Source organism: Dipodomys merriami, unplaced genomic scaffold (genome assembly GCF_024711535.1).
Source record: "Dipodomys merriami isolate MVZ:Mamm:240054 unplaced genomic scaffold, mDipMer1.0.p SCAF_140, whole genome shotgun sequence".
In the NCBI taxonomy this organism is placed as follows: Eukaryota; Metazoa; Chordata; class Mammalia; order Rodentia; family Heteromyidae; genus Dipodomys; species Dipodomys merriami.
Genome location: NW_027202716.1, coordinates 3,090,976 through 3,112,971, shown reverse-complemented (window position 1 = coordinate 3,112,971; position 21,996 = coordinate 3,090,976). Strand labels below are relative to the sequence as shown.

At 36.3% G+C, this 21,996-nt stretch overlaps 2 pseudogenes; one reads left to right on the top strand and one right to left on the bottom strand.

The window, feature by feature from the left end:
- Positions 1-2,898: 2,898 nt before the first annotated feature.
- On the bottom strand, positions 2,899-2,995 carry LOC138826267 (U6 spliceosomal RNA; annotated as a pseudogene).
- A 9,562-nt stretch (positions 2,996-12,557) lies between these two features.
- On the top strand, positions 12,558-12,656 carry LOC138826268 (U6 spliceosomal RNA; annotated as a pseudogene).
- Positions 12,657-21,996: the final 9,340 nt, after the last annotated feature.

Sequence of the window (21,996 nt, the reverse complement as noted above, 5' to 3'; positions counted from 1 at the left end):
ATCATCTCTACGTTAACAAAATGGATAAGAGCTATTAATTCCAATCCATTTATTTGCCCATGTTGTGCATCCTCACACATGAGTGTCAAAATCAAACCACACTTTTTGCCTTTGCTTTTAACTCACCTGATATAATTTACGGGTTAGATGAAGTAATCAAATAAAGATTAAAATAATATTATGTGAGGCTATGAATTAGAGCTGAACATGATTTTAAATATGATAATAGCTAATTAAGTTGCATATTTCTTACGTTTACTCTGTCATGTCCCTTATTCCCACATTAGGAAAGTACATAGAAGGTTCTCACTAAATTATATGTACAATTATGAAAAAAATGTTTTGAAAGAATATGGGCACAGTGGTGTTTTAGCTTATTGAGACCTGTAGGGGTAAGTGTAGGGGTAAGTGTGTTTTTGAGGACTTGCAATACATTGTGATGAAGATGAAGGGAAGGATGTTCTTATTATGGAAAACTGGATAGAGTATTGCTCCCACAAAGGAAGTGATGAATTATTCCAAAACGTAACAGTAAAATCACTTTCACATGATTGTGAAAGTGATGCCCTTTGGCAGAGTGATGATTAGAGAAAGAGTGGCACATATACACAATTGGATTGAACCCATCCATTTTGAAGACTTTTACATTATTTGCAACGAAATGGATAGATCTAAAAATATATTAATGGAACTAAGTCAGAGCCATATTTGGAAGCTAGAAATTTATACAAGTTTACACAAAAATATTAACCAAAGCATGCTATTTGCAGAGGAGTATTTCAAAGGTGTAATTTCTTATAAAATTGAACTTTACTCCAACAAAATGAATACCAGGAAACTATCACTTGGAATATGTGAGTGGAAGTCAAAAGGAAGGAATAAAGAGAGTTATGGAGGAGGAGCCTGAAGGTATAATATTCAATACAGATAGTATGAAACTAGAAAAAATTAAAGTGGGGTGAGGTTTGGAAGGGTGTGGAAAAGTTATATAAAGAACCATTTTACTTTAAAAAACTGATATGTTGAATGAAAATTCCCTTGTACAAGTATTTAAGATAATAAGAATATAATTAAAAACAATGGAGACATCTGATCTTAAATTCTATTTCCATCTCTTTTAAAAAATAAATTTATTTGCTCTATAATTTGATGAGAGGGATGGATTTTGTGGCTAGCTAAATCATTGCACATCTCTCTCTCTCTTCCTCTCTCCCTTTCATGGTTCTTATAAGTAATATGATTGCTCCATAATTATCATAATTTATTTTGCTTTTATATTTTTGGTTGCATCATTTCACTTTCTGCTCTGCCATATCCCAATTCATTTACATAGAAGATATTATTTCCTGTTTTCTCATTCTTAGAATAAGCTGCAAAAGAAGACAACACTGGTCCTCATTTTCAGTCTGTACCTTTAATTATGGAGGAAAATCTTTCCTCTGCTCTCTACCAATTCCCTACTCTCCAGTTAGAATAATTTAGAATAGTAAAAATGAAAAAAGAGAAAATAAATAATAGTGAAAAAAACAGATGCAGCAAATTCACCAGATTTTTCTGACCATTTCATCCAATGTGAACTATTGGGGAAATACATGGACAGCTCATTCTCACTGGCACTCAAAGTCTCTGGTTAGGCAATTCTGATGAAGTTGAGGAACAAGATGAAAAAGTGAGAAATGGTATCAATTGCAAAAAAAAATGAAATAGTATCCAAGGAAAATTCTTCTTTGTTCTGCTGAAAATAATCGCCTTACTACAGTGCAGAGACTACTTTCCAAAAAGGTCACTCATGTGATTACTAGGAATGACGATGAGTATACCCCTCTTCATCGAGAAGCCTACAGTGGACACTTAGATATTGTCCATGAATTGGTGGCTCAAGGCAGATATTCATGCAATAACTGTGAATGGCTGGACATCCCTGCACAGTACTTATACATGGAATAATAACAGAGTGGCTTCTTTATTTCATCATGATGCAGATACCAATGGCCAAGTTAAAGGCTTCTTGACCCCCATGCATCTTGCTGCTGGGAATATATATAGCAATGATACGCTGGATCTCCTTCTATTGAACCATTATATCAAGTTAGTTCTGAAGCACAACTTGGAAGAAACTGAATTTGATATTGCCAAAAGGATAAGTATGTATCACTACCTCTTTGAAGTTGTGGAAATCTGTACAAATTGTTCTCCTAAGTCCTAATGGATCAGTTAAGTTTCTTTAATTTCAAAATTGCCAGTCCATCCTATGTGACCATAGAAAATATTTTCACAATACAAAGAAACAGCAATACCTTACTTTAAAAATTCATGTATTCCATGGTATTCTTCCAAGTGAATTGCCTGACTTTGATGTCAAAATATATTTTAGTTGTTTGTATACATCTATAATGATTTCTATAGAGTTTGTGATTTTTTAAATCAGAAAAATATTTTAATTTATCTGTTGAAATGAGTAGTACAGAAACTAAAGATATTTCTGGTGCTTGTCTGAAAAAGTATATTTTAAAATGTTTAGTATTCTGTTTGTATAATGTCCATAATCTGTTTCATTCGCTCCTAGATATAATACTTTGAATTTGACATTGTTTTATAATACATACGTTCATTAATAAATGTGTCCTTTCAGATTGCATTCCATACAGAAACATTTTAAGATTCTTTTAATTCCTAGGTCCTTATAGAATTTTATTTCTTTCGGATAAAATGACAATGTTATTTATTTCAAAAGTTTTATAAAGGTTATGCTATGTAAAGGCCTTTCTAAAATGGTGAAGATTGAATACACTGATGTCAAACTAACTTTTATTTCTATGAATTACATATATTATTACACTTGTATATTTGTAATCAACTTTTGAATAACAGTTTTTCATTTCTTGCATCTGAAGAATGAAAAATATGGAATACTTCACAAATTTTCATATCATCCTTGTGCAAGAGGCATGTAAATCTCTGTATTGTAATTCGGGTAGACCTGCTGCTGAAGCATGTAGTATCCTATAAACTTAAGTAATCAATGATGCAATCTTAAGACAGGTATATATCCTTGGTTGCCTATTTGTAACAAGGAAACCTTATTGTTCCCAAAATTGCTATTCATCTTATTTCTGTAAAATTCTGTGTATGGTGGAAAAAACTTATGTTGTTTGTTCGATTGCTCACATTTGCAAGTTTTTGTAAATGACTATTTTAAGTCTTTTTCATTTGAAATTTGATCATACTTTGAAGCCGTTATAGATAGGTGCAAAGGTGATGGATTTTCAAGTACTTATTTATTAACTGATTTAGCTTTGTGGAGCTAATGGATTCAAAGTAAGCCTTGCTTAAGAGCTACTTCTAAATTTCTGCAGCTTAAAATTTCCCAAATGAGGTCTTGCTGGCACAAATGTCTCCTTGACCTTTTACCCTTGCTTCGTATAGGAACAGCCCAACCAGAATGTCTTACCCTGACAGCATAGATTGTCTTACTGGAGCAAAACTAATCTTAGTTACAAGGGATTATATAGAGACGAACAGTTCAGACAGAACTGTTCGGACTAAAAGGTATTTTTTTCAAAATATAACTGCTTATTACACCCTACCATTCCAAAAGTAGCTAAAGCCAAGAAGGTGAAAAAATTGTTCATATGCATGATTACCTAATGTCCTGGCCTGACTACCATCCAACCAGGCAGGAAGTTACACCACTGATTTTCTATCACCAAATATATTCCATAGCTCCAGGAGAAGTCCATATGTTTCTCCTCATTATTAGGCCTGAAATTGGTAGTGTTTTAACCACAGTGTTTCCCCTTGCCTCCAAGCTGTACATCCCCGAATGGTAAAGCTTTAGTTCTAATTCTCCCAAACAATGAGGTAGAGGCAATGGAATAATACTTTAAAACAGTTGCCTTTGATTCCCTAACCACAACGGAACAATGCAAAACATTTTCTTATAGATAATTATATATTTTATATTTATATGTGTTGATTTTATATTTCACAAAGTGGATCTTACTGGAATTAATTGATAATTTGACAAATTAATTTATATTATTCCAATAAATAGATTGGAATATAAATAATCAGGATTAGAATATATATTAGAATATAAAAAGGATCAATGCAATGTTTTCGGTATAAACTTGTGATACTTTCTACATGTTATTGGTCTTCTGAATTCACATGGTAAAAAAAAAAACAATGTTGTTTTCCTCTAATCTATAAGGGATTTTACTCTGCTGCTCTGTTTATTGTTTTAACTCGCTGGTCCCAAATTGTTTTTCTCCATATTTCTGAAGCATTCTTCCTGATTATACTCAAATTTTGCTGATATGATGTCTAAAAGGTATTATTCTTCTACAGGATCCATGGGTCCTAGGATCCCAGCTCCCAGTTATCCGCATCATCAGATAACTAGGGCAAAAGTTCCCACCTATGCCCATGCAACATGCCAAGAGAAAGTAATTGAAGACCCATCTCAATTTCTCATTTCTTATATTTCAGGGCCCCAATTCCTTGAAATGCAGGAATTAGCAGTGAGCAATTGGGAAATGCAAGGCAACTTAAAATGCAAGATGAAATCACAAAATGTTAAAGTACAGTAATTCAAACCTTCAATTTTCAGATGACCATGCCACATGAGTGGAAAAGACCACAAATGTCACAAGATTATTTGTAGTACCCTTCTCCTAATGGTTAATGAATGATTTCAGTCCAGTATCAGCAGGCTAAAAAATAGTTCCTGAACGATAGATCCATAATTGGTCTACCAATGCTAGGAATACTTGACATAGAGGTCAAATATAATTCAAAAAACATTAATTGAGAATATCCTTAGTGCTTCAAAACACTGGTACTTCAGTAAACTTGGCTTTGTAGTATAAAAATGTTGTCATTCTCAAACAAATGATAACCTACATTTAATCTGCTGAAAGTATATTCCTTTTCAAATAAACTTTTAAAAATCACATTTGCCAAAATAACACTTTACAAGTGATGATATTTAGTGAGGTTACTAGTCTTTCGAGTGTAGGGAGCAAGTTTCAATAGAGTTGATTTATTCACCCAGCACTAATGCCAAACAGGTTCAACCATTCATTAAAGTGTAGGAATAGTACCCCCCACCATTTGTGTTTTTCAGTAGGTGCCTTCAAAAATTTGTTAAATAGTTCAGCCTCCAATATTTCAAACCAAAACATTAGCTAATAAAGTAAATTTCATCACATAAGTACATTTTAAAAAGTCATGAATAGTTGCCTTATCATATGGTGTTTTATGTTTTCCCTATATGTCTAATATAGTAAGAAATATGACTTTAAGTCTTGAATATGGGTACTCATCAGAGATTTGACAAACATACAATCTGTCTTCTATTTCTATCATATTCCTCTACCGTAGTAAATTTTATATTTCTTCTTTTGCCAATATTTATAGGTAGTTGAAAATATTATCCCATGTAAAATAAAATAATCACACACCACTGTACAAAGCCATTTATAAAAACTGGTAGTTAGGAATACATTCTAAGCCATTTTTAAACTTTCTTGTTGACTACAGATTAATCTTCCAAATGGAGAGCAATGAAATCATGTCTAGGTGCTTCATGTCTCCAGTCTTGCAAATTGTTACTTCAGATGAATGAATTATGGAAATATAAGCTGACATCAGTTCAAGTATATGCAGAATTGAAACTCCATGGAATGCATATAAACCTTTCAAAGTACTAACAGACAGTTTAACAGAATGAGTATCAGGAAATTAAATTAATAGTAATAATAGTAAAGGAATAATAATAAAGCCATAGAATGAACGAAGAATGGAACAAGGGGCAAGTACAGCTAGAATACTTAATATACACATGTGAGAAAGAAAGTGGTAAATCGGAAATAAATCTTGTAGAAGGGGTTGGTTGAGAATGATAGAAGGAGTGACTCTGATCCCGGAACATTGGACAATTAGATGGACATTTTTGTAACACACTTTCACAACATTTTGAAATTCAGTGAAAAAACACAACAAAAAACAAAAACACACAAAAAGCACAACCAAACAGCAATCTCTATAGAGTACGATTATGACCTCTCAAAATTTTAAATAGTTAATGAAGGACAATCTTGGGAAAAGCATACAAAGCTGTTTGAAGTGAGCAATTTGGTGTAGAGGAGAAATTTTAACAGATTTAAATAGACTGTTTAAGGTTATAAATCACCTACATCTGCTGCAAATATTTTCCTCTGCGAGTTCTCTTGGTCTGAAAGGATATTCCAGTCCTGAGCCACACTTGATAGCTTGTGAAGATAGAATGGAAGAAACAAGATCAAGAACCCATTACTCCATTGGAGAAGAAACAGTCGTCTACGTTTTCTCTCATTTCTATTGACTACTTTTATTCATAAGTTTAAGTCAAGTGATTTGAATTAAATATTTCCTTCTTTGTTCTGGCAAAGTAATTGGTCAAAATAATTCACTAAATATTATTAGCCATTTTTTTCTATCATGCTGTTTTCTTGTCCAAGCGAGTCCATTAAACTTCCCGCTTGCATTTGGTTGCCACGGAAACCCAGCATCAATGTTAATGAGGACAATCTCTAATGTAAAACTTTGTCTCCAAAATACCAGTCCAAGAAGCTGTGATCACAAATATTTAGCTATACATTTTTCTTTTTTCTTTTACCTTGAAAGTCTTCTTTGTCTAAAGTGCCCTCAAAAATAAGTACTCTGCCAATTTTTGGATCAATCACTTATAACCTCAAAGATATTTTGCTAACAAGATGCTTAGAGGAAACCGAAGAATACTGCACTTTTATCTTCTCTCTTAAGACTCTCCTTAGATACCATATCAGGAACAGTGAAGTTATTCTTTGCAAAATTATTTCAATAGATTATTTTTTTCTCTTCATCTTGCATTTGCTCAACAAGATGTATGGAGAAGAATAGAGTTGAATCACCCATACCATGGATGACAGTGTCTTTTACAAAAGGACAATGCTCCTATGTCCTATTTCTCTGTCCTCCTCTTAGCTCTTGCCTGATTTCCAACTAATCACAGATTTTTAGCTTCAAGTCTAATGAAGGTGAAGGACTATAAGGCCTCCCCCATTGCTACATTGTAGGGCTAGATCTCTGGCAGGAGGTAAGTGTGAACGACGCACTCAAGGAACACACGTTGGGAGAACAGGTTTAAGCAGTTCTGGTTTATTTCTGCACAAGGGTTGGGATTTTATAGCTCCAGCTTTCCCAACCTCCTGAGTCCTTCCCAGCCAATTACTTAGCGGGGAGTTGATGATGGGCACTGCTTGGTGACAGGCACTGATTGGTCCCCCGGGGGCATGTAGGGAGCATGGACAGCTCATGGCTGGAAAGCTAGGCAGACGTGCCTGTGGGTCACGTCTCTATGAGCAGGAAGTGTGCTTCAACTGCTACTCTAGCTGACTCAACCAGATCTGACCGGCTCTACCCACAAATTTTGCCTTTTCTTTTAAAAGGACCATCATTATGGTGAACCGTCATTGGAGGCATTTTTGCCGGGAGTGCAAGCATTTAATAATTCCTAGGAGAGTAAGCCCTACATGTGCATGGCCTCCCCAGATGACCAGAGAGGATGGCGAAAACCATTGTAACTTTTTAAGCACATCTTCTAAAAAGGAGACAGCGGGAATAAGCTGAATGGTGGTCTGGTTTAGGTGGGTAACATCATGCAGCAGGATTTGGTTGAAGTTTAAGTACTTAAGGAACTTAGGGCCTTTGAGGTCGTTACTAAGTTCAGTGAAATTGGGTGCGGGAGTGGTAAGCTGACAGACAGAATTAGTCATAGCATTACATAGTCCTCCTTGTTGTAATCAAAGAAACGTAATCTGTTCTTGGAGCAAGTCAATTTGTTGTTGGAGCACAAGGAGGCCTCCCTTAAGATGATTGGCAACTTGTAAATGTTATAATTCTATGGATGACAGTTGAGGGATGAGCTGGTTTATCTGTTGCACGGTGGACATGCTTTGGGACAGCAATACAGCGGCGGTGGTAGCTGAAGCCACTGTAGCGATGATTGCAGACACGATTGCAAGGATCAATCCTACTGCTCTTTTAGTGCGCGGATGAATCAATTGAACCTGGGAAAACTGAGAGTCATTAGTAGCCAGAACAATAAATGGGGGAACACGTACCAAACCTGCAAAAGGATATGAGTCATTGGGTTGCCAGTGATTGCTGAGAGTGCAAGTAGCGGAGGAGTTGTCTCCTAGACAAAAAAAGAACGGGGCTCTAACCACTACCATTCCTGACACCTGGTCATATCCAGATCAGTTACAGCGACGAATATTGGCCAATAGGAAAGGGGACAAAATGCGGCAGGAATGTGATGATCAAACGATTGGCATGGGGGGTCCTAGGTCTCCCAATCATCCTCCTGAAGAGTCATAAAACTCCTTTAGATTTTGAGGTTTGGGATCCTTTTCAGATTGGTTGTATATAGCTGGGTCTCTACCCTTAAAAGAGTTTTAAAAGAGAAACTATGAAGATGAAGCAGTGGGTGAGGCTTCAATAGCCAAGAAGCTGTGTTTAATTGGAAATCAGGAAAGAGTTGAGAGGAGGACATAGAAGTAGGACACAGAAGCGTTGTCCTTTTGTAACAGACCTGTCTTCCAAGGTATGGGTGATTTACCTCTATTCTTCTCCATACATCTTGGTGAGCAAATGCAAGAACAAGAGAAAAATAATATATTGAAATAATTTTGCAAAGAAAAACTTCACTGTTCCTGATATGTTATCTAAGGTGAGTCTTAAGTGAGAAGATAAAAATGGAGTATTTTTTGGTTTCCTCTAAGCATCTTGTTAGCAAAATATATCCTTGAGGTTAGAATTGATTGAAACAAAAAGTGATGGAGCACCTATTTTTCTGGGCAATTTAGACACAAGAAGACTTTCAAGGTAAAGGAAAAAGAAAAAAGTAAGCCAAGTATTTGTAATCACAGTTTCTTGGACTGGTTTTCTGGAGACAATTTTTACATTAGATTTGTCCTCATTAACATAGATGTTGTTTCATGGCAACCAAATACAAGAGGAAAGTTTAATGGACTCGCTTAGTCAATTAAACAGCATAATCAAAAAAATGGCAAATAACTTTTAGTGAATTATTTGACCAATTACTTTGCCAGAATAAAGAAGGAAAATGTAATTCAAAATGAATTGACCTAAAAGTATGAATAAAATGTAGTGAAGAGGGATGAGAGGAAAAAATAAAGGATTGTTTTCTCTACAGTGGAGTAATGGGTTCTTCATTTTGTTTCTTCCATTCCATTTTTCCAAGCTATCAATTGTGGCTCAGGACTGGAGTATCAAGTTCAGACAAAGAGAACTCATAGAAGAAAGATAATATTTGCAGCAGATATATGTGATTTATAACCTTAGATAATCTATTTAAATCTGTTCAGAATCCTCCTCTACGCCAAACTGCCCTCTTTGAACATCTTTGTTTGCTTTTACTAAGACTTCTCTCCATTAACTGCTTAAAATTTTTGAGAGGTCATATTCATACTCCCTACAGATTGCTGTTTGGTTGTGATTTTTATGTGTTTTTGTGTTTTTTTAACTGAATTTCCAAAGGTTGTGAAAGTGTCTTACAATTAAATATGTCCACCTAATTATCCATTGCTCCTGGATCACAGTGACACCTTCTATCATTCTCAACCACCACATTCTCCAAGATTTATTTCCGATTTACCACTTCCTTTCTCAAATGTGTACATTGAGTATTCTAGCTGTACTTGCCCCTTGTTCCATTTTTCATTCATTCTATGTCTTTACTATTATGGCTCTCTGGTTTCAACTTCCTGATAGTCATTCTGTTAAACTGTCTGTTAATATTTGAAAGGTTTATATACATTCCATGGAGTTTCAGTCCTGCACATACTTGAACTGATGTCAGCTTATATTTCCATAATTCATTCATCTGCAATAACAATTTGCAAGACTGGAGACTTGAAACACCTAGACATGATTATATTCTCATCCATTTGAAAATTAATCTTTAGTCAACAAGAAAGTTTAAAAATGGCTTTGAATGTATTCTTAACTACCAGTTTTTATAAATGGTTTTGTACAATGATGTGTGATTATTTTATATTACATGGAATAAAACTTTCTACTACCTATAAGTTTTGGAAAAAGAAGAAAAGTAACATATACTACTTTAGAAGAATATGATAGAAATAGAAGATAGATTTTGTCACATCTCAGATGAGTACCCATATTCAAGACTTAAAGACATATTTCTTACTGTGTTAGACAGAGAGAAAACAAAACAGCATATGATAAGACAAGTATTTGTGACTTTTTAAAATGCCCGTTATTAAGTGATGAAATTTACTTTATTAGCTAATGTTTAAGGTTGAAATATGGGAGGCTGATCTATTAAACAAATTTCTGGAAGGCACCTACTGAGCAACACAAATGGTGCGTGGTATTACTTTTAGACTTTAATGAATGGTTGAACCTGTCTGACATTAGTGCTGGGTAAATGAATCAACTCTATTGTAACTTGCTCCCTACACTTGAAAAACTTGTAGTGTCACTAAGTGTCATCTACTTATCAAATGTTATTTTGGTAAGTGTGATTTCAAAAAGTTTATTTGAAAAGGAATACACTTTCAGGAGATTAAATGTAGGTTGGTTTGAGAATGACAACATTTTTATACCACAGAACCAAGTTGTACTAAAGTACCAGTGTTTTGAAGCACAAACGATCTTCTCAATTAATGTTTTGCTGAATTAACTTTAACCTTTAAGTCATTTTCCTGACCATGGTAGATCAATCAAGGATCTATCCTTCCAGGAACTATTTTTTGGGCCCACTTATGCTGGACTGCAATATTACATTAGTCATTAGGGGAGGGGTATTAAAAATAATCTTGTGACACTTTCTGATTTGTTCACTTATATGGGCTGGTCATCTGTCAATTCAGGTTGAAATACAGTAATTTCTCTCGATTTTGTGACTTCATCTTTCATTTTAAGTTGCCTTACATTACACAATTGCTTGCTGCTAATTCTTGTTTCTCAAGGAATTGGAGCCCTGAAATATAATAAATGAGAAATTGAGATGGATTTTCAGTTACTGTCTGCTGGCATGTTGCGTAGGCCTAGGTGAGAAGTATTGCCCCTGTTATCTGATGATGCAGGTAACTCAGCCATAAGATATTAGGACCCATGGGTCTATAGAAGAATAATGTCTTTTAGATATCCTATTAGCAAAATTGGAGTATAATATGTAGGAGGAATGCATCAGAAATATGGAGAAAAACAGTTTGGGACCAGTGAGTTAAAACAATAAACAGAGCATCAGAGTAAAATCTCTTATAGATTAGAGGAAAACAACATTGATTTTTAACAATGTGAATTCAGAAGACCATGAACACTTAGAAGGTATCACAAGTTTATACCTAAGACATTGCATTGATACTTTTTATATTCTAATATATATTCTAAACCTAATTATTTACATTCCAATTCTATTTATTGGAATAAATAAATATCAATTTATTTGTCAAATTATCAATTGATTCTAGTAAGTTTCACTGTGTGAAATATAAAATCAGCACATATAAATATAAAATATATAACTATATATAATATAATAAAATGGCACATGTTTTGTATTGTTCTGTTTTGGTTAGGGTATCCAAAGCAACTCTGCTTTAAAGTATTTTTCCATTATCTCTACCTCAGTGTTTGATAGAGTTAGATTTAAACCTTTACCTTTTGTAGATTTACAGATTGGAGGCAAGAGGAAACATTACCAATTTAAGGCCTAATAACAAGGAGAAACATATGGACTTCTCCTAGAGCTATGAAAATATTTGGTGATAGAAAGGCAGTAGTCCAAGTTCCTGCCTGGTTGGAAGGTAGACAGGCCAGGACATTAGGTAATCATGCATATGAACAATTTTTTCACCTTCTTGGCTTTAGCTACTTTTGAAATGGTAGGTATAATAAACCATTATATTTTGATTAAAAAAAAACCTTCTAGTCTGAAAAGTTCTGTCTGAAATATTCATTTTTCTATGATCCCTTGGAACTAAGATTTATTTTGTTCAAGTAAGACAATTTACGCCATCATGGTAAGATATTCTGTTTGGTCTGATCCTACATGGAAGAAGGGTAAAGAATCAGGTAGACATTTGTGCCAATGAGACCGCATTTGGGAAAATTTCAGCTGCAGAAGTTTAGAAGTAGCTCTTAAGCAAGGCTTACTTTGAATCCGTTAGCTACACAGAGCAAACTCAGTTGAATAAATATGTATTTGAAAAAGCCATCCCCTTTGGACCTAGCTAAAAATGCTTCAAAGTATGATTAAACTAAAATGAAAAAGATTTAAAATAGTCATTGACAAAAAAAATTACAAATGTGAGCTATCAACTGAACAATATAATTATTTTCCATTATACACAGAATTTTAGGGAAATAAGATCAGTAGCATTGTTAGAAACAATAAGGTTTCCTTGTTACAAACAGGCACCCAAGGATATAATCCTGTATAAATATTGCATCATTAACTACCTAAATTTAGAGGACATTACATGCTTCAGCAGCACATGAACCCAAATTACACCAATACAGAGATTAACATGGCAATTGCAAAGGATGATATGAAAATCTGTGAATTATTCCAGATTTTTCATTCTTCAGATGCAAGAAATGAAAAACAATTATTAAAAAGTTGATTACAAAATTACTAGTGTAACAATACATGTAATCCATATAAATAAAAGTTAGTTTGACATCAGTGTATTAAATCTTCACCTTAGAAAGGCCTTTACATAGCATAATCGTTATAAAACTTTTAAAATTAGACAACATTGTCATTTTATTCCAAAGAAATATACTATAAGGACCTAGTAAAAAAGGAATCTTAAACTGTTTTGGTATGGAATGCAATCTGAAAGGACACATTTATTAATGAACCTATATATTATAAAACAATGTAGAATTCAAAGTCTTATATCTAGGAAAGAATAAAATAGATTATGGGCATTATACAAACAGAATACAGAATATTTTAAGGTATAATTTTTCACATAAGCACCAGAAATATCTTTAGTTTCTTTAGTACTCATTTCAACAGATAAATTAAAATTATTTCTGAATACAAAAAAGCAAAAACTCGAGGGGGTCCAAGATGGTGACGGGGAACTAGGAGAACGCCACAGCTCTCCCCAACCAAAAAGAGAGTTTGAGTTCCAATGTTTAATCGCCCCAAGAGACCGACAACAACAAAAAAAATCAACATCCAGAGAAAAACAGGAGTTGAAAAGAAGAATTTCACAACAGAGGAGCTTGAAGACGCCTTCCCCAACGTCTATTGGCCACTTAGCAGCGTGCCAAGCCATGGCCAGCCTGGCCTGGTGGGAGCTACCGGTGGCCCAGATACACAGGGAGTTGTCTGCAGATCACCGGCAACAAAGACCCCTGAGGTATCAGTGTCAGACCGGCTGATCCTGACGAATGAAGAAACCTCCGAGCAGGGAACTTACACAAAGATCCCACCCCTTCCCCTCACTCTCCATTGGAGCAGAGAGGCTCCATCCCACCAAAGCCACTCAGCCCCATGGCAGGAACCTCAGAGATACATGAGATGCCCACAGAACACCAGAGCAGAAGAACTGAAAGGAAGTGGTGCTGATCCAGAGAGCACAAACAGAGACAAACCCCAGCAATCAGAACCTGAACAGAGTCCCCTCCCCACCCCTCGGGTGAAGGTCAGAGGCCAATCCCGTGGAGCGGACCCAAACAGTGTCAATGGAGGCAGTGACAGAAAAGAAACACACAGAGCCACCACCTCTCAGCCTAGCCCACAACCACCTCAATTGAACTCTGACTGCAATGGCAACCAACAACAACCTACATCACACGGAAACAAATAGCTCCAGGGTGAGTACCCCACAGGGGACAGTGTATTCCTCAAGGGAGACCAGAGCTGGTGGGAATCCCCAGACGCCCTACCCCAGAACCTGCACCACAGGACACACTAAAACTAGAAACTGTTCAAGAGCTCCACCAGCCCATGAATCAGACTCAGCTGGCCAGGCTAGAATAAGAGAGACCCTGGAAGGAAGCTTAAAAGCCCAAGCCTGGTACAGCGCCACTGGGTCAAGAAACCAACGGTGGAAGAAATTTGAACTGTGTACTCCAAGCTGCGTAATCTAGGTGGGATACACAGCAGCACAGGTCCAACAGGTGTGCCCAGGCTGGGGTCTGGGACCAGGCCTGGGGATCTGGTGCCTGAGCAACATAACCAACTCCTCCCAACTGAAATCAGAAGCTGAGCATACGCCTCAGTAGAGGGGAGAAAAACAGGGAACTACACTCCTGGTAATCATGCCTGTGACAGCAAAAGATGCGGGGGATTCAGGACAAGAGAAGCCCAAACTCCACAAGAACCTGACCCATGTATTCTAGGCTAAGAATTGAACAACACAGGCCTCCAGCACCCGATAATAGTCAGGAGCTCAGACTGGTAAGGTCCTCAACAGTACAGTGCTCGTCTTAGGTGCAAGAGGCCCTGGATCTGATTCTTCAGCAAAACATAAGCTGAAAGGGCCAGATGTGGTGCTATGGGTCAAATGGTAGGGTGCCAGCCTTGAGTTGAAGAGCTGAGGGACAGCACCCAAGACCAGAGTTCAAGCCCACAAATAGCCAAAAAAGTAAAACAAAACAAAACATCAGGAGACCATAGCAGACTCCAGCATCTGGGAGAATACATCCAGCACATCCAAACTAGCCAAGAGCACCTGTAGGAACAAACAGGAGCAGTCTAGGTTGCTCAACCCCTCTAACGGCGGGAACTGCCAGTGATCTACAGCAGAGAGCTGAGAATCCTGTGTGGGTCAGACCAGCAGCTGGAGGTCGGCCCCCAACAGAACCGAGATCAGGTACAGACTCCCTCTACCAGCACAGAAACAGTAACCAAGCAAAGACAGACACCTATTGACCAAAACAAAATTTCAGATTAGTCTGCAATAATCCCTGAATAACCATGAGAAAATCACAGAGAAATATTATAAGGTTTATCAACAGCTAGGATAGCAAGCTATCTCTAAAAGCCAGCAGCAACCCAGGGGAGAGCCCCACTGGGAACAAAGCAGGAATGGAAGACAAACACTACATCCAAGACAGCTGGAGGCAATGACTCAAGAAATAAAGTGAGAAATAGACCAGAATTTGAAGAACACCAGGTCAAAATACCAAAAGAGATGCAGGACATCGAACAGGAGATGCATGCAAAAATAGAGGTAGCACACACCTCACTAAGCCATGAGATAAGTGACAAAATAGAGGCAGTACACACCTCATTAAGAGGTGAGATTAGTATTTTGAAAACCAACATTGAATCCATTGAAATCAACAATGAGTCCATTTCCTCCATGCAAAACACAATGGAAGCCACAGTTAACAGAGTGAACAAAATGGAATTCAGAAGACAGAATACATCAACTGGAACAAAAAATGACAGATATGGAAAATTCACTTAAATTATACCAAAGGGAAATTCAAGGGCAAGCAGATAGTGCCAAGAAAATTAACCTTCATATACGAAGGTGAGGAATATCAAAGCAAGGGAATGCAACACCTATTCCACAAGATAATCAGTGAAAATTTTCCCCATCTCAAAAAAGAACATCTTACCTACGTAACAGAAGCATATAGAACACCTAACAAGCAGGATCCCAGGAGAAACACTTCTAGAAACATTATAGAATAAATGATAGATCTGAATGATAAGGAAACAATCTTGCATGCAGCAAAAATGAAGAAGGACTATACTACTATAGGAAAAATATTAGAATCACTACAGATCTCTCCACACAAACACTGAATGCAAGAAAGGCCTGGGAAAGTACCACATGAGCCCTGAGAGCCAATAACTGCCAACCCATACTGATATACTCAGAAAAGCTAGCATTCACATGCGATGGAGAACTGAAAATTTTTAATAGCAAAGAAAAACTAAATTAATACATAAACATTAAGCCAGCGTTACAAAGACTACTAAGAGGTGGAACACAACCTGAGAAAAGCAACCAGAAACAGAGACCTGCACCCAGACAGGCATTAATAGAAGTCTATCTGAGCAAGGACAGAGGAAAGGAAAGAAGAAAAACAGTGACCATAATGCATCTCTCTATACTATCTCTTAAGATTAACGGGCTTACTTCACCAATCAAAAGAAAAAGAACTGCAGTTTGGATCCTAAAACATGACCCATCCATCTGTTGCCTTCAGGAGACCCACCTCTAAGCCAAACATGCAAACAAACTCAGAGTGAAGGGTTAGAAAAGGATCTACCAATCAAATGCCCCTAGTAAGAGAGCAGTCGTAGCAATCCTTATATCTGACAAAATAAACTTGTCATTAAAATCATTACAATGTCAAACCATCCCTGCATCTCTGGGATGAAGCCTACCTGGTCATAGTGTATGATTTTTTTAATGTGTTTCTGGATTCTTTTAGCTAGAATCTTAAGGATCTTTGCACCTGTGTTCACCAAGGAAATTGGCCTGTAATTCTCCTTTTTGGTTGGGTCTTTGCCTGGTTTGGGGAAGAGTGTGATATTGGCTTCATAGAATGAGTTTGGGATAGCTCCCTCCTTCTCTGTTTCTCTGAAGAGCTTGAGGAGTGTGGGTATTAGTTCTTCTTTAAAGGTCTTATAGAATTTTGCTATGAATCTATCTGGTCCTGGGCTTTTTTGGTTGGAAGACTTTTGATAGCTTCCTGTATCTCGTGGTAGGATATTGGCTTATTTAACTGGTTTATTCTTTGCTCAGTTTGGGCAACTTGGATTTCTCTAAAAATGCATCAATATCTGCCAGGTTTTCTTCCTTTAGAGATTATAACTTTTGAAAATAGTCCATTAGGATTGTTTGTATATCTTGGGTACGTGTTATGATTTTTCCCGTGGCATCCCTAATCCTGTTACAATGGCTTTCCTCTCTTCCTTTTTTAATTAATCTTGCAAATGGGCCATCAATTTTGTTTATTTTTTCAAAGAACCAGCTTTTTGTTTGGTTAATTTTGGCTGTAATTTTTTTATTTTCTAATTGGTTAATCTCTGCTCTTAATTTGGTTATCTGGCTCCGTCTAGTAACTTTAGGTTCCATTTTTTCTTGTTTTTCTAGCTGTTTTAATTGCAACATGAGATTATTTACTTGGTCTGTCTCCATTTTCTTGATGTGGGCAATGAGGGCAATAAATTTGCCCCTCAGGACTGCTTTTGCTGTGTCCTACAAGTTTCTTTGTGAGATTTTTTTTCATTTTCATTGAGTTGTAGGAAAAGTTTTATTTCTTCTCTGATCTCTTCCATTACCCAGGCATTTGCTATGGAGTGTGCTGTTCAATTTGCATGTATTAGAGAAATTTCTGCCGTATGCTTTGTTATTGAGAACTGGCTTGATTCCACTATGGTGAGATAGGATACAGGGGATTATGTCTTCCCTTTGTATTTGCTTAAGTTCCTTGCATGAACTATGATATGGTCTATTTTGGAGAAAGTTCCATGAGCTGCTGAAAAGAATGTGTACTGTGTTGTTTTACAGTGAAATACTCGGTAGATGTCAGTTAATTCCTCTTGAAGTATGGCCTCACTTAATTTGGTAGCTTCTTTGCCGATCCTCTGGTTGGTAGGCCTGTCCTTTGGTGAGAGCGGTGTGTTGAAGTCTCCTAGTATTATCGTATTGGGATCTATTTTATTCTGTAAGTCAATAAATATAATCCAACCCATCAATAGAGCCAAAGTCAAGAATCACATGATTTTCACCACAGATGCAGAAAAGGCCTTTAATAAAATTCAACATTCATTCATGCTAAAGGCTCTGGAGAAAACAGAAATAGCAGGAACATTTCTTAAAACAATAAAACCATTTATGACAGACCAATAGACAATATTATACTTAATGGGGAAAAGCTACAACCAATTCTCCTAAAATCAGGAAGAAGGCAAGGATGCCAACTGTCTCCACTGCTCTTCAATATAGTCCTGGAACCCTTAGCCAGGTCAGTAAGGCAAGAAAAATACATGAAAGGGATCCGCATAGGGAAAGAAGAGGTTAAACTATTCCTTTTTTCAGACAACATGATACTATACTTTCATGATCCCAAAAATTCCATCCCCAAACTCTTAGAAATCATAAATCACTTCGGCAACGTAGCAGGATACAAAATAAACCCACAAAAATCAGCTGCCTTCCTGTATACTGACAATGTACAAGAAGAGAGAGAAATAAAGGGAGTAACCCTATTCACAATAACCTCCCCAAAAATACAATATTTTGGAATTAACCTAACCAAAGATGTAAAAGAACTATGTAATGAAGACTATAAAAAGATAAAGAAAGAAATTTCAGAAGACACTAGGAAATGTAAAGACCTCCCATGCTCTTGGTTAGGCCAACTTAATATAGTGAAGATGACAATATTGCCAAACTTAATATACAAATTCAATGCAATTCCTATTAAAATCCTAATGACTTACATCACTAAAATACAGAAAACTGTCCAAAAATTCATATGGATCAAAAAAAGACCTAGAATAGCCAAACCAATTCTAGGGAACAAAGACAAAATGGGAGGGATATCCATGCTGCACTTCAAACTATACTACAGAGCTATAATAATAAAGACAGCATGGTACTAGCACAAAAACAGATCAGAAGACCAATGGAACAGAATAGAAGATCCAGAAATAAATCACAGGCCTACAGCCAGCTGATATTAGACAAAGGAGCCCAAGACATACAATGGAAGAAACACAGCCTCTTCAACCACTAGTGCTGGGAAAATTGGGCTGCCACATGCAGAAAACTAAAAATGGACCCCAGGCTATCACCATGCACCAATATCAACTCAAAATAGATTAAAGATATTAACATTAAAACTGAATCTCTGAAACTACTGCTGGACGGAGTAGGAGAGACACTTGAACTAATAGGCACAGAGTCCCAGGATCACAACAAATTGGAGAGAGACTCAACAAATGGGACTACTTTAAAATAAAAAGCTCCTGCACAGCTAAATCTATTGCAACCAAGCTAGAAAGACAAATAACTAATTGGGAAAAAATATTTACCAGCAATATATCAGACAAAGAGTTAACATCCAGTATATACAGGGAACTCAAGAAACCAATCCCTCCTAAACCTAACAAATCAATTACTAAATGGGCAAGGGAGGTAAAGAGGGACTTCTCAGAGGAAGAAATAAAAATGGTAAAGAAACACATGAGGAAATGTTCATCATCCCTGGTGGTGAAGGAAATGCAAATAAACACAACCATGAGATACCACCTTACCCCAGTCAGAATGTCACACATCCACAAATCAGCCAACAACAATTGCTGGAGGGGATATGGAGAAAGAGGAACCCCATTACACTGCTGGTGGGAATGTACACTTATACAACCACTTTGGAAAGCACTCTGGAAGGTCCTTAGAAAGATAAAGATTGATCTCCCTTATAACCCAGTCATACCACATTCAGGCATCTACCTGAACAACAGGAACCAATATACAATGACACGTGCACCTTAATGTTTATTGCAGCACTGTTCACAGTAGCTAGGATATGGAAACAACCCAGATGCCCCACCACAGATGAATGTATCCAAAAATTGTGGTATCTACAAACAATGGAATATTATGCAGCCATTAGAAATGACAAAATAATGGCATTTGCAGGGAAATGGATGGAGCTAGTGTACTTGTGTTAGTGTTAGTATTGACATATAATTTGGATTAACATTAGGGTCAGTATTTTGTTCTGAGTATGTATAGTGTTATGAATAGGAAAGTTTTTAGTGTAATATTCAGTTTTCACTAACAAGTGGAAGCAAAAATATGAGATTGAACAGTAACTCGACCATTATCATTATATTTATTTCTCAGTGATCATTCTTGTAATGATTAATGAGAGTTTTCCAGCCAGGTTTAGGTTGAGAGTTAGAGTTAATTAATGGACTAGATGGTAAGTAAATCTGATATTGTTTTAGGGCACAGGGGTTCAGGAAAAGGTAGGATCATTGGAAACTACAGTATTTTTCCTGATAAGAGAATGTGAGGACAAATAATATAATGGTTCATGTTAGGGAACAAGATAACTTCAGAGGAAGAGTCAGAAAATTTGTGGGAATTAGGGCAAACAAACTCATTTCCAGAGTGCAAACTGGAGTATTCATTAGAATGAATAAAAACTAGAGTATTTTTCTTAAACATTTGAATTGGACTATCATTAGTATGAAAGTTAGGTTTCAGTTCCAGCTGGGCTTAGTGTTAGCACTGGGGAAATGGAAAGTTTAGGGTCCAACTGAAAGTAAATCTTTGAATAACAAGTCTAGTTAGAATTAGGATGAATGTGAAATAAGAAACTGCTAATAATATTAATATTAGGGTATGGTTAGTGTGAGCGTTAGCCTCAATATTCCAGTTAGGGTTAGGGTTACAAAAATGGCAAGATAATGAGTAAAACTACAAAGCATTTTTAGAAGGATGAGTTAAATCAAAGTTAGGATGAATAAAAACTAATGTATTTTTATGACCTTTAGAATCCAAAGGCTATTAGTTCTAGGGCTAGGGTTGCGTTTCTAGTTCAGGTTACGCTAAGGCTTAGGGAAGGGTAAGCTTTCAGGTAAAACTGAGTTTTCTGCTAACACTTTCAAGTAAAATAAGTGTGAAATTTAACAAAAACTACAGAGTTTTCTTAATTTTCTTATTCAGGGTTCAATAGGGTTAAATTTAGAGTTAGGTTTCTAGTAAGGTTTAGATATATAGTTAGGGTTAAGAACTAGAGTAGATTTTAAGTAAACCTGAAACTTCTTTTTGGAGATAGAGGAGTTCAGTAAAAGTTAAGATCAGTGGAAACTACAGAAGTTTTCATGATATGAAGATTTGAGATTAATGATTCATAATAGGGAATGATTTCAGAGTCCAAGTCAGGAAATCTGTAGTATTTGGAGCAAAGTGCAAATCATTTCAAAGACAATGATTATCTGTTAGGATATATTTTCCATTCATTTTAATATTGGGTTACTATTATCATCAGGGTTACTCTTAGGGTTCTGTCCAATATTTGAGTTAGGATTAGGGAAAAGGAAGATTGAGAACTTGAGTGACTTACTTCCCCTTTGTATGTATATGCATACAAAGGTTCTGCCTCTGAGCTTTTTGCTGTAGGCTAGCATTCTACCACTTGAACCATGAGTCCACTTCCAGCTTTCTTTGGCAGTGAGTTGGAGATATGAAATTCACAGACATTCCTATCTAAGCTGACATTGAACTGAGATCCCCAGATCTCTGCCTTCTGATTAAAGGTAGGATTAAAGGCATGAGCTACCAGTGCCCAGGAAAGTGCCTGAATTTTACTGATTGTTTGTACTTTTGTTCGAGATTGAGACTTGAATTCATTATCTGACACCTTTGCTCACTAAGTAGCATTTTGCCACTTGAGCCATATCTCCAAAATGATTACTTTAAATAACTGAAAATCATTAAATTTTCTTCAGGTGATATGTATCATTACTGTTGTTCTAAAACTTATCGTAACAAAAAAGACTTATAGACCCTGGAGTTGATCTGAGCAAATTCTCATTCTTTGCTTCTAATTGCATAGCAGTTTAGGGACATGATTTTTTAATTATTATTTTAAGTAGCATAGAAATTATCATTAAACGAAGCATTTTATGCGTACAATATACGTTGATCAATGCCAACCCTTTCAATGTTCTCATCCATCCCTCCTCTATACACTTCTTCCTTCACTCTTCTTAATATTGTAGGATGTTTATTGGATTCCTCTCTGCATTTCCCCCTTTTTCTCCTGTTCATTCTTCTACCTTTTAACCCTTCACCCCTCATTTGACTACCCACTTCCATATGATCCAGCAACTCATCTCTAGGCATTTACCCGAAAGATTACAAACCAGGATATAGTAAAGGTTTCAGCCAGACCATTCTTATTGAATCTGCCCAGATA